Raw genomic sequence first — 20,747 nt, 5'->3', positions numbered from 1 at the left:
TGGATTAGTGCTGGGATTGGGGTTAAGGCTAGACATGGGATTGGCTTTAGGGCTGGGGTTGGGGTTGGGTCTTGGGATAGATGAGTCTGAAACTGGGATGAGAATAAATACAGAACTGTGAGTGTGTCTAAATGTGGAGTGAGACTGAGACCAGGATCAGGGTTTGGGATTGAGCTCACCCAGAGCCCAATGATGTTTGGGTGGGGTCACAGCAGGGCTGAAAGGGACAGAGACCCCCCCGGCCTCCCCAGGTGTGAGAAGGTCGGAGAGCCCCCCCAGCCCCGAGCACCCTCAGCGGTGAGAGGGACACAGAGCCCCTGGTCCCCAGCCCTGCACAGGCATTGCCTGAGGCCAGAGAGATGGAGACCCCTTGAGCATCCCCCAGGGTGAGAGGACAGAGACCCCCGAGCATCCCCTGGGCTGAGAGGGACAGAGACTGCCCTGAGTACCCTCTGGCACAGGGGTGAGAGGGAGGGAGACCCTCCAGGCATTCTCTGGGGTGAGAATGATGGAGACCCCCTGGGGAATGGCCTGGGGTGACAGGGATAGGGACAAACCCCCAAACCCCTGCCAAATATCCCCCATGGCGAGAGGCACAGGGACCCCTCGAGCATACCCTGGGCACTGGACAAAATAATTTGGCAGAAATCAAACTTGACTCTGCATAAATCACTTTGATGAATATTTGATTTTCCCACAAGTCAGATGTGATGAAAATGCAAACAAATCCCAAACATTAATAAACTGACAGTACAAGCCATTTTGTGGCAATTCCAAGTTCCACTGGTTCCTGCACAGCTCCAGCTCAGCTGCTAGCACGTTCTGATAAAAGTGTAAATTCAGCCCAATACAGATATCATTAAAAGGAAAGTAAACTCTGTAACTGTCACAAAGGCGAGCAGGGATGAAGAGAAAAATGATTCTCACATTTCGCAAAGCACTCAAGCCTGGGAATTCAGGAGTTATTTGGGAATTTAGCTACTTGAGCTGAGCTTCTTGTAGGACTTTTAGCAGCCTTGTGTTCCTCACCATGGGGTGAATGAACCTTGTCAGTCTCGCTGGTATCATTTGCTCCCTTTCCTCCTGTGATTTTAAAAAACATTTCAAGGAAGGATGTCGCAGACATTTTTTCATAAAATCCTCTCTTTTAGGATTTGTCCTTTCTGTGAAGCTGGGGCCCCAGAAGAAAAATGCAAACAATAATTATCTGCTGATTTGGAATGTAACAGGAGCATCTGTGATCGGTCTTCTGTGAGTGTTTGGATTTGCTGACCACTCACGGGAGAGTTGGTCCTTGCTTTCTGCTGGACACAGAATTTTGTTATTCATTCTCTTCTTTCTATTCTTAGCTTAGCAAGCCTCGGCAACTTTTCTCTTTATTCCTTTTAGTATAGTTATAATGTATTATATATCATATATCAATAAATCCAGCCTTCTGATCATGAACCAAGATTCTCATCCACTTCTCTCACCCTGAAGACCTTCATCAGGTCGCTGTAATAGAAGGACAACAAAATATTTTCTTTACTCTCCAGGCCCACAAAGGCGATTTACCTCATTGGTTCTCCCATAAGTCACTCAGAGAAATCTGCAGCCCAGTTTCAAAGAGTTCCTCCAGAGAGAACCACAACCTCCTCAGAGGAGGGCACCATGCTGTTGTCAAAGGCACTTGGGGTCAGAGAACAGTGCCTAAACTCACTGTGCCAAAATAATTTCACAGTCTGGTGAGTCTGGTTAAGAAAAGTGTTAGAGAGATTCCTCTGCCCCAATTAAGGTGATAATGAGACCAAACCCAAAATGAATTTTATTGAAAAGTAAATGGGATAGAAAAGGGGGGACAGGAAGGGAATGACAGGAAAAAGAGCCCTCCCCTGGGGCAGGGCAAGTGTGACATTGCCCCCTGTATGCGTGGCATTCCCAGGGTGAGGGTTTTACAGCTGAGCCAGTTTGGGTAAGGGGGGTGGTGTTCACCCCCTGAGCAGGGATTACCCCACTGTTTCAGGTTGCCATGCAAGATGTAACCAAATGCATGTTTTCAATCCCCACCTTCAGCAACTGTTATAAACAGGTGGGGCAGAGTTCTTTATCTCTTCCATGACTCAGCCCTGATAACGCCCTCCAGGGGAGATATCTCCTGTGAATGGGCCATTGAGTGTCACTGCAGGACTGATAAAATTCCATCCTCCCATTGTGGGATGCTCCGCCCAGGGGGAGGATCCAAGCATTCCTACCTGGATATAAGCTGACACTTTGCTACACCAGGAGCAGCTTGCCTACTGGATTGCCAGAGGACAAGAACTCCCTAACCACCATTGGACCTCCATAGGAAGACCAGACCCTTCTACAGGATCACTGCTTTGACAGAATCGTGTTCATCTCTCCAACAGGACTGCACCACTATTTACTGGGACTGCTGCCACTACCCTGAATAACAGGGTGTCAGGTTATATCCTGACTCTGTCAGTTTAAGGCAGTGTTTCTGTATCATTGCCTTGATCTTCATTTTCTTTTAAATTGTAATTCTGGTTTTGACCCTCCCCAGGTTTGCCTTCAAACCAGTACAAAAGACAATGTGCGCACCCTTTGTTTTCTTCCCAGAACAGGATTTCCCATTCCCAAACCTTGATTGGATGGAGAAGGAGGCTGTGAGGAAGAGGAAGGATCCCCAGGACACCCAGATAGGTGAGGAGGAAGTCAGTTCCTATATCCCTCTCTCTCCTGCTCTATCTCCCAGCCCAGCACAGCCCCTGGCTGCAGGACAACCTTGCTGCCAACGCCATCCTGCCGGGGATGCACTGGGGGAATCTCCTTCCCCTTCCCTCTGGCATGGAGGCGAATCCCATCCTGTCCTTGTCCTTCCTTCCCCAGGGAAGGAACTGAGGATGGAGACCAGGGAGGAAAAATCTGCATGGCAGAACCTTGTGAAAGAGGCCGTTTTGAGTGATTCTAACGCACAGGAATCCAACAGGGAAGAAAAACCTCAGACATCCCCCATGAGGAGGGGCTCCAAACCCAGCCCAGGGTGCTCTGAAGAAGAAAGAGCCATCCTGAGCCAGGAAGGCGGGCAGAGCTTCAGCCAGAGTTCAGAGCTGGTGGTCCATGAGCAGCTTCATGATGGGGAGAAGCCCCACAAGTGCTTGCAGTGTGGGAAGAGCTTTAGGCGGAGCTCCCACCTGATCAGCCACCAGATGATCCACACCAGGGAATGGCCCTACAAGTGTGGGGAGTGTGGGAAGGGCTTCAGCTACAGATCCAACCTTGTGACCCACCAACGCATCCACACTGGGGAGAAGCCCTACGAGTGTCCCCAGTGTCAGAAGAGGTTTCAGACCAGCTCCAATCTCCTCCAGCACCAGCGGATTCACACTGAGGAGAGGCCCTTCCTCTGCCCTGAGTGTGGGAAGGGCTTCAAGCACAACTCCGACCTCATCAAGCACCGGCGCATCCACACTGGGGAGAGGCGCTACCAGTGCGCCACATGTGGGAAGAGATTTCAGAGCAGCTCCAGTCTCCTCCAGCACCAGCGGATTCACACGGATGAGAGGCCCTTCCACTGCCCTGAGTGCGGGAAGGGCTTCAAGCACAACTTCACCCTCATCATCCACCGGCGCATCCACACAGGGGAGAGGCCCTACGAGTGTCCCCAGTGTGGGAAGAGCTTCACCACCAGCTCTCACTTGACCAGACACCAACGGAGCCACCAGTAAGGGATCCCTGCAAATGCCACAAATGCAGGAACAGCTTCATCCACTACTCCAGCTTCATCCCCCATGGGAGAACCCACATTGGGAAGAGCCGTGTTGATCCATGTTCCCCATGATCCATGCTGGGAAGACACCTGTCCCTTTCCCTGCCCCTACCAGTGTCATGATGCAGCATTGAAAAACATGAGGGTCTTACCATGGCTGTGTCATTACATTCACTCCCACCTCAGAGAATTTCCAGGTGCAGAAAAGGGACACTCACTCTCTCTCTCCCTGAGAAGAAGGGTGTCCTTTCCAAACAGGGGAAATTGTGGCCAGGAAGACCCAGTGAGTTGTGTTTTAGTTTTCCCAGGAAACTGTTTCATTTATACACTCTGTTATCAATATTGTTTCTGTTCCATTCGTTCCTTATATCATTGTTGTTCCCAAAAAATTGTTCTTATCCCAGACCGGGATCTTTGCCTTTGTGGTTTCCATGGGAGGTGGGAGGGCAGTGAGGGCAGCGCGGTTTTAGCAAGAGCAGGAAATTGGGGAATCCCATTCCTGAGCCCCGGCCCCTGGAAACCGAGCATCCCAGCTGGTCCCAGCCCTGGCGGCCATGGCAACAGCCTTGGGAGCGGGTCCCTGGCTGGGGCTGTGGGAACCTCTTCCCTCTGGTGCCCAGGGACAGGAGTGGAGGGAACGGCTGCAGCTGAGTCGGGGCAAGCTCCAGTTGGATGTCAGGAAAAGGTTTTTGCCCAGAGGCTGCTGGGGCCCTGCCCAGGCTCCCCAGGGAAGGGTCCCAGCTCCAGGGCTCTCTGAGCTCCAGCAGCGTTTGGACAGCGCTGCCAGGCCCAGGCTGGCATTGTTGGGGTGTCCTGTGCAGGGCCAGCAGTTGGACTGGAGGATCCTGATGGGTCCCTCCCAGCTCAGCCAATTCTGTGGTTCTGGGATCCCATGAGCCTGGGGATGGGGCTGCCAATGGTTGCCATGGCAACGGGCTGTGGCTGCAGGCCTGAGCTGGTGTCCATGGCAACCACCCCTGGCATGGGGTCTCCATGGAGCTGCCGAGGGACTGAGCATAGCAACAGGGGGCTGGTGATGGTTGCCATGGAAACTGAACATAGCAACAGAGGGCTGGTGATGGTTGCCATGGAAACTGCGCATAGCAACAGGGTCCTGGTGATGGTTGCCACGGAAACATCCCATAGCAACGGGGGTCTGGTGATGGTTGCCATGGAAACTGACCATAGCAACAGGGGTCTGGTGATGGTTGCCATGGAAACTGACCATAGCAACAGGGGGCTGGGGATGGTTGCCATGGAAACTGACGATAGCAACAGAGGGCTGGGAATGGTTGCCATGGAAACATCCCATAGCAACAGGGGTCTGGGGATGGCTGCCATGGAAACTGACCATAGCAACAGGGAGCTGGGGATGGTTGCCATGGAAACTGACCATAGCAACAGGGGGCTGGTGATCGCTTCCTGCTTAGGATCAGATTTGTCACAGGCCCTCAGAGGGGTTCCTAGGAGACCTTCCAAGAGTCTCCAGGCTGTTCCAGAGCTGGAATGTCACAGGCACAGACAGGGGCTCCATGGAGACTTCCCAGGGCTTTCTGGGGATGGTAAAGAGCCCTGTGGTCAGAGGCAGTCACAGCCATTCCATGGTGACATCCCAGGGGATCTTGTGCTGCAAAGGCACCAATCTGTCACTGGCACTCACAGGGGCTCCACGGTGACATCCCAGGAGTCCCCAGGCTGCCAAAGAGCCGGGATGTCCCAGACACTCACAGGGTTCCTGTCATGGGCAGATATATTTATATAAATATATTTTCTCTATTATGGTAATGATTAGACAAAATTTCCTTAATCAGAAATATTCATGCCAGGATGCAAGAGACGTAAAATATATTATACAGAGCACTAGGAAATTATTTCAAAGCAACTGTATTAAGCAAAACCTGTAATTAAGCAGAGATTGATGTCACTCCACCAGACCAATGACCATGGGCAATTCCCTTTGGCTCAGCCTGGAGCAGTGACCTTCAGGGTGTCCCCACCACTGGGAGGAATCCCCACACCCCTCAATAAGGGAAATGTCAGGAGATGCTGCCATTAAAATTTGGGATGGGGCTTTTCTCATCTGAGGTGCTGCCCTGTCAGTCAGATGCACCCAGGTTGGGCCAGCTCAGCAGCTCTGCAGAAGCTCTCAGTGGTGTCACTTGGTTGTTCCTTTCTCTGGGGATTTTTCCAGCTCTGCCACAGCTTCAGCTCCCTCTGCGGATGTTGAACTTTGAGATGGAGGAGTCAGGCTGGTTTCAGCATTATTCACCCCCAAAGCAGTGTGACTCCCCTCCTTCATTGCTTACTGGGGGCTTTGCAAACAGGACCTTGCTGGAGTTGTTGGAGCCCATTGCAGGCAGAGCCTCCTGCTCCAGCAGGAACTGCCTTTCCTGTGCCATCAGCAGGGCAGGTCCCGCTGCAGGAAAAGCCCCAGGCCAGCCCCAGCATAGGGAAGGGCTCGGGCACAAGGGCAGAGTGCCGTGCTGGGAGCTGTGCCAGGGAGAGCCTGAGGCACCAAAGGCACCTTGGCAGCAGCAGCTGCTTGCAGGCCATGGCCAGAAGCCTCCCTTGGCAGCCCGGCCTGGTGGCCACCACTGCAGAGCTGCTGCCTCAGGGCTCATTCCTGGCTGGGCTCTGAAAAGCCACTTCTGCCCCAGGAGCCTGACTGGGAAGCCATTGGCCCCAGCACCTTGGGGACAAGATATTAATGACAAAACTCTTCATGGCAGCAGAGCCAAGGCAGGGGCAGAGGAAAGGGCAGAGCCAGGCCCAGGGGACAGGGCTGCCATGGTGATGGCTGTGAGGTCACTGCCCCAGCAGCAGCCTGGCTGCCCTCAGCAGACATTCTGGCCAGAAGCTCTGGGAGGGCACCCAGCACATCAGAGAACCCACAATGCAGGAATTCTGTCACTGGGCATGAGCGGGTTTCAATGGGAGAGGTTGCACAAAGCTCCTGCTCTTGGACAATTCCAGGGATGGGGAATCCACTTCTCTGGAAAAACAGCTGCAGTTTCCTGCCACTTTCTTAATTGTAAAATATTTCCTCCTTCTAACAAATGTTATTTTGTCCCCATTCAGTTTAAAGATACTGACCCATTTTCTGTCACGGTAGGATTTAGGAGAAAATAACTTCGAATGCTATTTTTACCTTTTCACAGACCTTGGAGAGGACTCAAAAATCTCCCAGAATGGGGTTTGGAGGCCTCATCACAAAACCAGCAGGGAGAGTCTGCGGCCTCTGTGGTCAGTGGTGTAGAGACTGAGGACTGAAAGGGAATAGCCTGGGAGGGATGGATGGGTGGTTTCAGAGAGGCTGGAGCTTTTCTTCATAGTAGGAATAAGACTGAAGAAGACCTAATAGCACCAAGTGCAGCTTGGGAGGTCCAGACTGAACACCAGCAGAAAGGAATTTTCTTGTCAGAGCAGGGCTGTGGTGCAGCATGTCCCCAGCAGGAGCCTGGAGCAGCCCCAGGCTTTGTGTGGGCAGGCAGAGGCAGGCAGGAGGCAGAGCTGTCAGCAAAGGAAGGGCCCAGCCAGGTGGGGCAGCCGGGGATGCCGACAGCCTGCAGGGACAGAGGTGAAGGTTTGCTCAGCAGCAGAGACACCTTTCCCTTGCTTGTCCCCTGCTGTCATCACTGCCACCAGTGTTCTTCTCTACCTGGAACCTGGGGACATTTTCTCAGTCCTGTCTCTCAGATGGATCTATTTAAAGTATGAGAAACTTCAGTGTTTCACCTTCTTTTTGAGTCCCTGAGAAGGTTTTTGGAGCACACTTTGAGGGACTGAGTCTGATGCAAAGAGCAGCAAAGCCCCAGAGGCTAATTAAAGTCCCTGTGTTGTGTCTGTGCTGCTGAGCTGGGCCGGGCTCCTGGCCCAGAGGCAGCTCCTGGACCAGAGGCAGCGCTGCAGAGAGACAGCTCTGGCCAGGAGCAGCTGCTGTGCACAGCCCAGCAGGGCTGGGGCACTGCCAGGGCCCCTCAGGGACACCAGCAGGGCACAGACAGAGCTCACAGGGGCTCAGCACTGGCAGGGGCTGTGGGATGGCCCAGAGGGGGCTGTGTCACAGCAGCTCCTCTGTGGCTGTGTCACAGAGGCTCAGAGCAGCTGTGATGTCAGCAAGGGGCTGTGTGACAGCACAGAGTGCGCTGTGTAAGGTCACAGACTGGGCTGTGACATCACAGAGTTTGTTGTGTGAGGTCCCTGAGCACCTACAGCATCATAGAGGGGACTTTGTGACATCACAGAACAGGCTGTGAGATCATGGCATGGCTGCATGATGTCATAGAGCTGGCAGTGAGGTCAAAGTATGTGCTGTGACCTTACAGAGTGTTGCTATGACATCACAGAGAGGGTTTTGTGACATCACTGAGGGGGGTTTTTACATCACAGAGCTGGCTGTGACATCATAGAGTAGGGTGTGAGGCCATAGAGCAGATCCTGCCATCATAGAAGGTGGCTCTATGACATCAGGGAGTGGGCTGTGACAACACTGGGTGGCTGTGTAACATCATAGAGCAGGCTGTGACATCACAGTAGAGATTGTGAAATCATAAAGTGACTTTCTTACATCACAGAGACTTCTGTGACATCACAGAGCAGCTGTATCACATCATAGCGTGGCGTCTCAGAGTTGGCTCTGGAACATCACAGGGGCAGTGTGACATCACAGGGGATGTATGACATCACAGGGATCTGTGTGACATCACAGGGGCAGTGTGACATCACAGGGGATGTGTGACATCACAGGGGCACTGTGACATCACTGGGGCTGTGTGATATCACAGGGGCAGTGTGACATCACGGGGGCTGTGTGACATCATGGGGGCAGTGTGATGTCCCTGGGGAGGTCACTCTGCCCCGGCCCCCCTCACAGTTCCCCCCAGAGCAGTCCAACCCTGCTCGTGCACAGCGGGGTCCCCTGTGCCCCCGGGTCCCCCCGCCCCCGGCCCCTCAGCCTCCCCCAGAGGATGTTCCACGAGATCGACCCCAGAGCCTGACACCGGGACGGGGGGCCAGGGCCCTGGGGGTGGCACAGGGGGACAGGGACCCCCCGGCAGCGTCCTCGTGTCCCCCAGGGCCAGAGCCTGGGCCAGGGCTCCTTCACCCTGTTACCAACGAGGCCTTGAGAGCACTGAAGAAATCCCCAGCAAGGGAGCAGCATAAACCAGACTGAATATTAAGGGACAGCAGCACAAAGTTCCTTGGCAAGAGTCACTCTGCTGGTGACTGGACACTTCAGGCACAACAATGAAACAAAGCAACAACAAAACCAAACAGAATCCAAACAATCAAACCAGAAATTTACTGAGAACTGGGGCTTTCATTCCTAAGGAAAAGAACTGTCCTTCTTATCTAGGTGCCCATGGCCAGAATTGGGATTTCACCTCCAGTATTCCCTATTGTGACAGAGTGGAGGAGTTTCTTGGCTCAAGACATTTCATGTGTGGGGAGTGTTGCAGTGTGTTGCAATTTCCTGTTTTAAACTTCCCAGCCCCTTCCCAGGTGTGGCGATATCTCTCTTCCCCTTCCCCCTCGCCCCCTGCTGGGCTGTCAATCAGTCTTAACATTCCAGCAAGGCCATTGTGTGGTTGGTGAGGTTCAAAAGATGCCCCTGTGCCCAGAGGTCATTGGTCTGTCTGGGTGTCATCGTTGCCTGACACCCTGCCCCTCCCACCTGGTTGGTGGCTCACCTGTCCCTTCCCTCCCCCTCCCCCCGGAGCTTAAAAAGTCACTCAGGCCATGCGGTCGGGATTCTGTTGGAGCTGTTACCTAAGATTCAGACGTCTGTGACCATGGAATAAACTCTTGATATTAACCCTCCAGCAGAATCTCTCCTTTTCCTCCTCACCTTAGCCTGAAGCCTTCGCACCTGAGGCAAACTGAGTTTCCACAAGCCTGGACTTGTTTCGGCGCTCAGCTGCACCATCCAGCCAGCCAAAAGTGTCTCTGAGGTGAAACACCACAGTTGCCGCCTTTGGCCCAGGAGCAGGGGTCAGACGAGCCCAGGCACAATCTACCTGGTAATATTGGGATCTTATTCCAATAGGGGAGGAAGGGGCAGGTCCAGCCCTGCCCAGCCCTGGAACCCCAGCCCTGCCCTGCCCTGGAACCCCAATTCCCCCAGAGCCTCTATCCCAGCCCAGCAGTGGCTGCCAGTCCCTGGCACAGCACAGGCAATGCTCCACAGCCACCTCTGCAGCCCCCAGCCAACTCCTGAGGCACCAAATGAGCCCAAGGCCCAGCTGGGGGAAGGGCCCAGGAAGACCAAGGGGTATTGCAGGCTGACCACAAGACAAGCACTCATCTTGACCCTAACTCCTCTTGGAATTTCCATCTGAACGCTACTGGAATCCAGGAGTTGGTACGTCTGTGTATGCTCCTCTGTATCCTTTTCGCCTCTCTCTCTTTCTGTGCTTTTCTTCTATTTTGGTCCTTTTGCAAATTTGTGTAATGTAAAATTCAAATAGCTTAGCGTTTGTGTAGTTGAATGGGCCAAGTCAGTGCTTTAAGAAGTGTTCTTTGTTGATTGAATGTCATATTAAACATTTTGCCAAAAATTCTCTGATTTTCCAGAGTTACCAGTAAAGATTGTTTTGTTGTTTTGAGCTCCTGAGGATCTCTTGTTGGTATTTCTCCAGGAAGTCCAATTCAGAATACAGAAACAATTGTAATTCCTTTTAAATATCTCCTTGACAGAGTTTTCTATTGGATGGAAGTCAGGGCTTGTGTGTCCTGCTTGGCCCAGCCCAGGCAGGGCTTTCCCAGCCACATTCCACACTCCATTTCCCAGCTGGAGCCGCTGGTGCCTCTGAGTTGTGCTGCCCCAGCCCCAGGGACGCTCTCCTTGTCTGCCCATTCCCCCACGGTCTCTGGGCAGGGATGGCCTCAGTGGGGGCTGCTGACATCCTCAGCACCTTGGAGGCTGCTGCTGAATTTTCCTGCTCCAGAGGCTTGTTCAGCCTTCAGCTCTTCAGTGCAGGAATTCAGTGTCCCAGGGCTCATTAACATTCAGAACAGCTAAACAAGCTAAGCTTCTGGGAATAATTTGATTTAAGCGTTCAAATCAAATGTGTGGTTAATTAGTCAGATTTCAGAAGCCAATTCAATGTGAATACCCTGAATTTAAAAAAACAGGAAGAAAATATTTTTTTAGGTCCTGTAATTTTTTTTTTTACTAGCAATTCATTGAAATGTGCAATCTCCAATTGACATTGAATCCAAGTACCTCCTCATGCAGTTTGACTGGGTATGAAAATCAGGACCTTTCATGGCTGACAATCAATCAGACTCTGTCCCTACCCCCACCCCACCATTTTCCCCATCCAAGGCTGGCACTCAGAGCAGCCTTGTGCAAATCTGAGCTCCCTCCAGCCCACACTGGACCTAGCCAACAGACCACAGCTGAACAGGATATAACTTAATAAAAATTACACCATTAAAATAACAATTACACAATTACAAACTCTTCCCTGAGCTATGTGCAATGTCCCAGTATGTCTGATGAGTCCACTGTTAACAACTGATATGCATACTAAAATTAATTTTTGACTAGTGTGGTTCTGTGATAGATATAAACACAATTACGTTCTTGTATCAGGATTCTTGTCCTGGACTGAGGACAGAACAGTTTAAACAATTCCTGATTTGCAAATCTATCAGTGGTGGATGGAGAAGCGGGTCAGGCTGCTCTTGGTGTTGATGAAATGCTGAAAGCAGCCTGACTCATTTCATCTGCTCATGCCCTGGCTGATCTCCCCTCTTTCCCCTTCCACCCATTGGCTTTTGTCTCCCCCCAGCCCCCTGTGAAGAGCCTGGCTCTGTGTTCTCCATCCCCTCCTGGCTGGCACTGCCAGGCTGGGATGAGGAGCCCCTCAGCCTTCCCTGCTCCAGGCTGGACAAGCCCAGCTCCCTCAGCCTCTGCTCACAGCCCAAGGGCTCCAGCCCCACCTTGGAGGCCCTTCCCAGACCCTGCTCCAGCTGCCAGACATCTTTCCTGCCCTAGGGAACCCAACCCAGGCCACAGTGACCTGGATAATCCCCGTCCTTGATGTCCTGGTCACAGAGCCCTGGCCCCTTGTCCCCTGTCAGGCTCTGGGGTGGATCCTGTGGAACATCCTTTGGTGGAGGCTGTGGCTCCAGGTGGGCCGGGGGGATCCCGGGGGGGACAGGGACCCTGCTGGGCATGGACAGCATTGGAGTTGTTGGGAGAAACTGTGAGGGGGAGCTGGGGCAGAGTGACCAACCCAGTGACCTGACACAGCCTGCTGGGATGTCACACAGCCCCTCTGGGATGTCACAGCCTGCTCTGGGATGTCACAGACCATTCTCCAATGTCACACAGCTGGTCTCTGATGTCACACCAGAGTCTGTGATGCCATAGTCTGCACTGTGATGTCACACTTCTGCCCTGTGATGTCACAGCTGGATCTCTGATGTCACAAAGGCAGACTATGATGCCATGGCTGCTCGATGACCTCACCTAACCCACTCTGTGATGTCATAGCCCACTCTGTGACCACATGGTACCAGATGATAAATTGTCTTCACCAGCTGAGCTCACACCTGGAGCTTGTTCTCCACAACCCCAGGCCTGTGGAAACCACACAATGCCCATTGTGTGAGAAGGGAACTGGAAGTTCAGCAGCCTCAGTGTCCTGCCAGCTCAGCCAGGCCAATGGGAACATTGGGGTCAATGAGCACCGGGGACCAGCAGAGAGCCCCCAGGACAGGAGAATGCATGGGTAAAGGGGAGGGGAAATATATTAATGATTTTGGGGAAATGATTATCATATGTATTTTTAGTCCAGGACAATCAATTAATATGTATGCAAAATACAGAATATAAACAGAAACTTTCCTGTACTCAGCATGCACATCTTTTGGAGGAGCTCTCCCCCATGCATCCAGCTGAATAAAGAATGCTGCTTCTTAATGCTACATTGGGGTTAAGGAATTTTCTGTTTTACTAAATTTTTGGTAGCACTCCCACTGCCAAGGAAAGCTCTGTCTGCTGCTGTTCACAAACAGAGAAGGACTGGTGGCAGATGTGGGGCTCAGAGTCTACCTGGGGCACAGTGACCATGAAATAATGAAGTGTTCAATGTTCTGTGAAAGAGGGAGGGGCAGTAACAAAACTTCTGCACTGGAAATAGGAAGGGCAGACTTTGGCCTGTTTAGGATGCAGATTTGGGGAATACATAATCAGGTACTGATTGCTTTAAGGGAAACAGCCCTTAACAACAAAGGGATCCAGGAAGGATGGAGACATTTCAAGAAAGTAATCATAAGGGGGAAGAAGCAGCCTGTCCCAGTGCGGCAGAAGATGAGCTAGTGAGGAGAATGACTGGCCTGGCTGCCCATGGAGCTTTTCTGGAGACTCAGGGGTGGAAAAAGGACCAGCAACTCAGGAAGTCTTTAAGGATGTTGCTGGGTCATACAGAAAGAAAAGCTGAGAGTTGAAAACTCTATTAAAACTTAACCTGAAGGGTTCTGCAAAAAGAATAAAAATGTTTTTATAAAAAAATAATAGTAAAAAGGAGGAGTAGGAGAACCTCTACTCTTTATTGGTTGCAGAGGAGAATATACTAACACAAGATAAGGAAAAGGATGAGCTACTTTACCCCTAGTATTTTTCAATTTTCGATATTAGGGGAGGATATCCTCAGGACAAGTGTTCTCCTGAGCTGGTAGATGGGCACAGGGAGCAGAACAGGCCCTGGAATCCAGGAGGAAGCAGTGGGTGACCTGCTGAGCCACTCAGATGCTCACAGGTGAATGGGAGCAGACAGGATCCATCCTAGGGCAATGAGGGAGCTGTAGATGAGCTCCCCAGGCTGCGCTCCATCATCTACCATCAGTGCTGGCTCAGCAGGGAGCTCCCAGAGGACTGGAGGTGCCAGTGTGAGCCCATCCCCAAGAAGGGCTGGAAGGAGGATCTGGGGACCTCCAGGCCTGTCAGCCTGACCTGGGTGCCCAGCAAGGTTATGGAACAGATCACCCTGAGTGCCATCACAGGGCACCCACAGGATGGCACTCACAGGCACTCCCAGCTGATGGGAACAAACTTTCTGGCTGAGTGCAGAGGCCAGGACAAACCCAGGTGGTTTCCTTGCCATCCCCCAGCCCTTGCTGGCCCCAGGGCTGATGGCATTTGTGCTCCCTCAGGTTCATGTCCCCACACCAACAGCATGGGGGTGCTCCCCCTGCTGTGTGCAATGCAAACAGGGGCTGCTGAGCCAGTGCTGCCGTGTCTGTGCCTGCAAGGATGGGGCACCTGTGTGACCTGGGGGAGAGGCCAGGGCTGCAGAGGGGGGATGTTGTTGGCAGCTCCATCAGGACGCTCTGGGATGCTGCCCTGGGCTGTGCAGCGCACTGGGGATGGATCAGCCCCTGCTCTGCTGCTCCTTCCCGTCTGCCCCAGGGCCCTTGCAGAGCCCCAGCCATGCTGTCCCCAGCTGCCATGGCAACCCTGGGACACTGCAGTGCCAGGGCTGTTCCAGGTACAATTGCAGTGACACTGGTTGGTGCCACCAGGTGCCATGGCAACGGCCACAGGGACCCCTTCCTTGGTTTGGTGCCATGGCAACCAATGCCTGGACCCGTTGTGATGGTTGGTGGCCATGGAAAGCTGCCCTGGCCCCGTGCTCAGGGCTGGTGTCAGTGCCCAGAGCCAGAGGGGATCCCTTGCTGGGGGCTGTGCCATGGCCACCTGCCCTGTGCCGCGCTGGCCGCTCTGGCACCAGGAACCAGCAGCCACTGGCACTGCCAGGGCCAAAGGCCAGGTCAGGCAGACAGAAAGGGGCAGGGCTGGGCACTGTTTCCATGGCAACCGGCACTGGGGGGGACACCTGGGTCACCTGGCCTGGCAGTTGCCATGGAAACCCCCGGCAGGGACTGAGGGCACAGCCCCTGGCACTGAGACACTGCTGGGCCGGGTGCTGGGCACAGGGCTGAGCACGCAGAGATGGTTTTGTTCTTGCTGAGCTGCAGCACAGCCAAGGCCTGTCCTGCCCCTCGTCCAGCCACGCTGGGGAGGGGCTGGGGCTGCGGGGGAGCTGGGCAGGGGACACAGCCAGGACAGGGGACCCCAACTGAGCCCAGGCATAGCCCAGACCAGAGCACATCATGCTCAGGGTGTGAAGGGGGGAACAGGGAGGAAGGGGGAAATTTTGGAGTGAGGGCTTTTGCCTTCCCAGGGAACACCTAGGCAAGAGGGGGCCCTGTGTCCCCAGTGGGCAGGGTCACTACCAAAGACACAGACACCAACTGAAGGAATTGTGTCATTTATATCATGCACAGTTGCAAAGAATTACAAAAGGATAAGCTCAGCAATCCATCATAACTCATCATTACATTTTGATGACCAATCCCTTGGTGAAACACTGGAGGGGTTTGTGACAGACAAAGATTCTGGCTGACTTTCAAGGTACACCTTACAGACATCAGCAGTACTTTAGTGACACCATTCTTCATTCTTTTTTCTCAATCCCATTGGAGTTAGGAACAAGAATTCTGTTGTGCCTGGAGCTGGCACCTTTTTAATTCCAGAATAATGCCCTCAGGCCCTTTGCTGTTCAGCTTTCCCATGCTGTCTGTGGCTAACAAGGCTTGGGGGGCCCTTTCCCCTCTGGCTGGAAGGGGCCGGGTCCCAGTTCCTGAGGGGCACCCAGGCTCCTGGATGGAATTCCTGTGCAAGTCCCTCAGTGTCACAGCAGCCTTCACATGGAGCCCCTTGGATCAGAGCATTTCCCAAAGGGGCCCATGGGGCAAACAGGGAGATTTGGTCTGGCAGGATGTGTAAAACAATCTCCTGTCAGATCTACTTGTTCTCACACAGAATCCTTGGCTGCAGGAACACATTCCCATTGTTCCTGCCCAGGGTTCAGGACTTAGAGTTGTCTTTCCTAGGAGCTGCTCCTTCAGCTGCCTCAGGAGGGCCTTTTGGCCTCTGGACCCACACTCTGGCTCCATTATTAGGGCTGCTGCATCCAAACCCTTTATCTCCACAAACGGTGGTGACTGGAGGTGGATCTCCTTTTAGCAAAATCGTTCTTAATATTGCAAGATCAGTAATTGTGCTACCCTGTCATGGGGTTGAATAATCCAATCCTGGTCACTATAGTTTAACAGAATTACTGTAATTTCTCCTGGATATTCTGCATCAATTCCTCCTGCCATGACAGGAACACTTTGCAAGGCCAAGCTCCAAGGGAGCAGTTACCAAAGCAAAGTGTCCTGGAGGAATCTGAATTCCTGTTTCAGGATTGATAGCTCTCATTTGCTTTGAATTTCTCCACATTAATTCCAATGCATGAAGGCCCAGCCCTGCAGCCTCTGGGCTGGCCCTGCCAGGGGCCATCACAGCCAGAACAATTTCCCAGGCAGCCCAAGTCTCACTGCCCCTGGTTGGATTTGCAAACTGGGGGCAGCCGTGCACAGCCAGGGGGTTTCATTTCCCCAGTGGGCCATTGTGAAGGGCATGGAGCACATCTGGGAGATGGGCTCTCCATGGGCAAAGGTTCCATCTCCTCATTTTTTACACTGCTCTTTAAACAACCTGTTCAACCAGTCCTGTAGCTTGTGCATAGTCTGGTACATGAAAAACCCTGCAGGCTTAATCACTGTATTTTTCATAGGAACAAACAAAGCACTCTGCATCACAGAATCAGCAAACCCTGTAAAAATAGCCAATTTCCTCCCTTCCTCCTATTTCATTGTATACAATCTCACAAAGTTGGCCACTGACATTAGGGTCCTGGCCAATCCTGTTCTGTAGGGTATTTAGTGTTACATCCCTCAGCACCCAAAGCTACCAAATTAGCATTGTCAGCACTACTTCACATTATGATAATTTTACATGTAGACAGTGATAGAGAAATATAGATATAGATTGATATGGACATATATAAAAGATAAATATATATATTAAGGTATTATTATCCTATAAATATATATATAGTTATTTATTATATTAATATTTCACTTGCACAAATGCATCTGAGCTCCAGATTAGAACCTTCTTCTGTTGCTCCATGTGGGAGCATTCCAACAATCATTGTTCCTTCTGAAGGTGCTGTTTCCAATGTACTCTTAACAAATTCATCTTTGTCTGCCCAAACCCACAAGGTCTTTTCCTTTTCCATTTGCAATTTTTGGATGCATTTGAAGCCATCCAGGGGTGCAGCTTCTTTTACCCGACTGCCCCAATGCCCACACAGGGATCCAACCTCAGCCCACTCCAGAGCCAGGGAACTCCAGGGAAGGGCTTCCCAGCTGGGAATTTCTGATGGGACTGATTCCTCACATTTACACTGAACAAGTGACATTTTGTTGGGATCTGGCCAGACTGTGACAGTTTTGTTTTACCAGTGGGCAGGGTCAGCACCATAGACACAGACTCCAGCTGAAGGAATCAGTGTCATTTCCTGCAGTTCAGGGAAGCAAAGAATCACAAAAGGAGCAGCTCAGCAATGCACCCAACCATCCCCACCAAAGATTGCCTGCAGTGATTAAGAAAGATCCAGCAGCATTTACCCTCAGCCTTTACCATCCCCCAGACCCACACAGCAGCTGGGGAAGCTGTCACAGCCAAGGGCTGCAGAGCCACTCCTGGGCACTGGGAATTCCTGCAGGTGCCTCCAGCCCCAGGTGAGGCTCCAACCCCGCTGGGAGAGGGCCCAGCTCTGACAGTGCTGAATGAACAAACTGACAGCACTGCTAGTGTGGCAGCATCTGCTTTCATCCTCCTCTTGGGTCCCTCCCAAAGCCTGGCCAGGGCTCAAGGAGGAACCAAGGCAGCTGACTTTGACCATACAGCCCCAAACAAAGCCAGATGTCAGATTTCATGGCCTTGTCTGGCTTCTAAATACACAAAGGTCAATACATGTCTCACTAATGAGTGGCTACATCTATTACAGTGCTAATGACCATGCATATTTCATTAGGGAGCAGATACAAAGATAACTTTTGCTTGGAAGGTTCATCCAGAGGCCACCTTGGGCTCAGGGCCTGCTGTCCAGGCCTCACTCAGGGCTGGTGTCCAGGCCTTGGCACTTCAGGGACGTGGTTTAGTGCTGGGCTTGGCACTGCTGGGTGAGCGGCTGCACTGGCTGAGCTCAGAGAGCTTTTCCAAGAGAAAGGATTCTGTGATTCCATGATTATATCCACTGCATTCAGCTGGGGCTATTTTAACAGCATTCCTTTGCTCCAAAAGCTCCCTCTTGCCCAGCTCCTGTGGCCTGAGGCTTCAGCTCCTTCAGCTCCTGGTGCTGAGCTGCTCATGCTGAACGAGACGGCTTGGAGAGAAGAACACAGTCCATGCAATTCCTTCTGGGACACGGAGAGGGGAGGCTGTGCAAGCAGGAGCATTGTTTGCTGTGGCCTCCTCTCTGCCCTTCATGCCTTTCAGCGCTTTGAACCAGCCAAGAGCTTTCTCCAAGAGTGCAATGGAGCAGCTGTTCCTGCTCCCAGGCCTGGCTCTCTCCAGTCTCTGCCCTTGCCTGGTTCTGTCCCTCTTGCTGTGCCCTCTGTTCCCCCAGGGCTCGCCGGCTGCTGCCCAGGACTGTGGCACTGGCACAGATCCAGCGCTCCAGAGCCTCCTTTCTGTGCCCTTGCAGCTGCCTGGGCACAGCAGCCTTTTCCATCTGGAAGCTCCCCATGCACAGGGCGTGCCCAGCTCCGTTCCTTGCACAGCCTCCAGGAGCCCAGGGCTGCCATCTCCAGTCCCTGCTGGCCCTGGGGGCTCCCAGGTGCCTCAGGCTGCTGTGACACCGCTGCACATGGGAGGGAAGAGGGGCAGGGGCTGTGCTCAAAGTCAGCTCCATCTGCTGCTGCTGCTGCTGCTGCTGCTGCTGCTGCTGCTGCTGCTGCTGCCGTGGGGTCATTTGTGCAGCCCTGTCTACCCAGAGTCAGGGATCAGATCCTGCCAGTCTCTTCCAGCCCTGGCTGCTCAGAGTTTGGGCGTTGGAGCCTCAGGTGGCCAAAGGCGGCTGCTGCTGGTCCCTCTGTGTGCCCGAGTTCAGCAGTGCTGCTCCATCAGTCTGTGCCCAGCAACGGGGAAAAGCCTCAGCCCTGCAGGGCCAGGAGCTGCCGGGCTCTGCCTGAGCAGCTCAGCCAGCAGGAAGGGAGCTGCTCCACACGGGAACCAGGAGCAAAGCACATTGCTTTGACAGGACATGTTTTCTTTTGAAAGGAAAAAATAGGAAAAAAGAAAAAATTAGGTTAATTGTAAAAGATAAGAATAAAATCCAAGTTTTAGCGAAAAAACATAACATAATATTAGTGAAAAAACCAAAACATAAATGCAAAGTTACATTCTTTGCATTAAGAAGTAAATGATCTTTTTAAAAAGAGAACTCAGTTATTTCCATTGAAAATGTGCTGATGGCATGGATCCATCTTACTGACCTCAGCAACCTCTTAAAAGATTTTGGGCTTTGTTTCCAACATTGGTATTTGAAACTGTGGTCGAAGCAAGAGGAAATTGCTTTGTGCCCTTCCAGCTCCAAGCAGGACTGGGAATGGAAACTCTGTCAAAGCCCAAATCCCTTAGATGACCTTCCTTCTCAGCCTGGGAATGAGCTGCACATTCCTTTTGAAACTGTCAGGGATTTCAAAGAGAAACTAAGTCCCACTTATGTCTTTTTGCTCTGGTTTGGCAGTGCAGAAGGGCAATTCTCCATCCACCAGCTCCAGCCTGCACTGCCTCAGGAGCACGGCCCACTCGCCAGCTTTGGCCCACTCGTGGCACTTCTAGAGGAGGAACAAAGTGCAGTTGCACAATTCCAGCCAATCAAGAAGGAAGAATGGGACAGACAAAACACCCTGTACAGATCCAGGCGCTCAGCCGGGACTGTGGAGAGTTTGGGTCCTTGCCAGTTGGATGTGTGTCCCCAGCTGCAATCTCTGGGCCTGCAGCACAGTCTCACTCACCTGCCAAAGCAGAAAGCTCAGGCGCTGTGCTCGCAAGGGGCTCGTCTGATGCAGAGCTGTCAGAGCAATGTGAGGGCAGAGCCAGCCCAGCAGGGCCCAGGGCTGAGCCCAGCAGAGCCCTGGCAGAGCCCAGAGCAGCCTCAGCACCCGCAGAGCCCGGCTGCAAGGAGAGAAAGCAGAAAGTGCCCATCAGCTGAGGGCTCCTGTGCCCTTGTGCCAAGGCCTGCAGTGCCCAGGCCATGCTGGCTGTGCCCAGAGCTGTGCCCAGAGCTGCCCATCCCTGCTGCCTTTGGCAAAGAGCAGGAGGGCAGCACATGTGCCCAGCCTGCAGCCAGCCACGGCACATCCATCCCTCAGCAGCTGCCCAGAGCAGGATGCTCCTGTGCTCGCTGCCAGCTCCCAAAAGCTCTGATCCCACCCTGCCAAGCACACAGGGACCCACCTCACGCCAGCCACGGCTGCAAGAAAAGCTGCTCCCAAACCATGGCCTCAGCCTTCTCCAATGGCACGGCCCATCCACGCCACAGCTGCTCCCCAGCACTTCCCCATCCACACTGGACCACCTGGAACGCTTCCTCTGGAAAAACAAACAACACATTATTGAAAAGAGATTAGATGCAAAAAGGGAAAACAAGGAAAAATGGAAAAACTCTTATCTCTGTCAGAGCCTTGAGGAAGGCCCAACTCCTACATGGTAGGGAAAAACCCAGCCATGGCTGAGGAAAGCCCACATTTTCTCTCTTCCCCCCTGCACTGCCCCCCAAAATCACGGTGATCCCAAAGCAAACAAGGGCTGCTTGTGGCCTCTGACAGCCCATTGCTCAGGGCTTGCCAGCGCCCCAGCCCCTCAGGGGCTGCCCCAGCCCGGCCAAGCTGCCCGGCAGCAGCGCCGCAGCCCCACAGCAGCTCCAGAGGAGCCCCATCCAGAGGCACCTGGGAGCCCTCAGCAAGGCAGCCAGCAGCACACGGGCAGGTGGATACAGAGGGTGGTTCCTGCCTGGCACAGGGCTTGTGGCCATCTCCAGGCACCGCTCTCACAGGGATCCCCGCAGCCCCGGCCCCTGCCCAG

Source organism: Melospiza melodia, unplaced genomic scaffold, assembly GCF_035770615.1.
Source record: "Melospiza melodia melodia isolate bMelMel2 unplaced genomic scaffold, bMelMel2.pri scaffold_55, whole genome shotgun sequence".
NCBI lineage: Eukaryota > Metazoa > Chordata > Aves > Passeriformes > Passerellidae > Melospiza > Melospiza melodia.
This window is presented reverse-complemented; position numbering follows the sequence as displayed.